This window comes from Triticum urartu, chromosome 6A (genome assembly GCF_056163025.1).
Source record: "Triticum urartu cultivar PI428250 chromosome 6A, HENAU_Tu73, whole genome shotgun sequence".
Lineage (NCBI taxonomy): Eukaryota > Viridiplantae > Streptophyta > Magnoliopsida > Poales > Poaceae > Triticum > Triticum urartu.
Genome location: NC_141878.1, coordinates 589,929,391 through 589,930,355, shown reverse-complemented (window position 1 = coordinate 589,930,355; position 965 = coordinate 589,929,391). Strand labels below are relative to the sequence as shown.

Genomic DNA, 965 nt, shown 5'->3' with positions numbered 1-965 from the left:
TTAGTCGACTCGTTCTGGTAGCGCGTGGCTGAGAGTGGCGACCGTCGTTCTCCCCGAGTCTTGATGTTGGTGTGCCCGTGGGGAGCGGCTGCCTATTGCTTCATCATCGAAGGGACTGGACGGTTGCATAGTCGGCCCGTCGCCCTTTCGCGTCCCTCCGGTTTGTTCGCTCGGTGGTGGGTTCCCGGGGAGGGGGCATTTCTTGGATATGTGTTGGTTGGTTCGCCTTCTTCCCTTTATGTCTAGGTGTATGTGTTGGTCATTTCACCTTCTTATGTTCCGCGTTAGGTTTTGATTTCTCTTTTCTTCGCTTTACCTGATTTTTGGTACGTTTGTGGTTTGGCTGTGGAGCTGGGGTTGAGATCAAGGGTATGATCTTGTGGGACGCATGAAAACTGGAACCTCCTAAAACATGTAATACAAACTGGACTTCGCGACGTGTTCAGCGTTTCCGAGTAAACAGATGAACGACACGTTTGGTTCGGCTTAGGTAACGCATTCGTTTTGCTACCTTGCTACTAATCGGCAGCTACGGTTTTGAAAATCGCTGTAATCGGAAGCCGCATCTTTTTTTTGCCGAGTCTAAAAAGACATTTTGCAAGGGATTTTTTAAAAGAAAAAACATGAACAAATATAACGCTTAATGAAAAAAAGAGGGAATGTCTAAGCCCAGGTTCGAACTGGGGACCTTTAGTGTGTGAGACTAACGTGATAACCAACTACACCACCCAGACATCTGTGTTTAAGCTTTAGAAGTAACGTAGATATATAAGGAGGGGGCTTCGTAGTTGAATGCTCTTGATAGTTGATGTTACTACTATAGATTCAAACCTGAGTAGTAAATATTCCTATGGGGAAAGAGAAGCCGGTCAAACATACTCCTATGAATTTTGAGATTAGGCTTTGCCAATCAGACTATGGGGAAAGAGAAGCCGGTCAACTGGCTGGCACCAGTAGCAAAAGTG

The 965-nt window shown here is 46.1% G+C and overlaps 1 non-coding gene across 1 annotated transcript; it reads right to left on the bottom strand.

Moving 5' to 3' along the window:
- Window positions 1-660: 660 nt before the first annotated feature.
- TRNAV-CAC (transfer RNA valine (anticodon CAC)) lies at window positions 661-734 on the bottom strand. The gene has a single exon. It is a non-coding gene; the product is annotated as a tRNA-Val (tRNA).
- Between the last annotated feature and the right edge of the window lie 231 nt (window positions 735-965).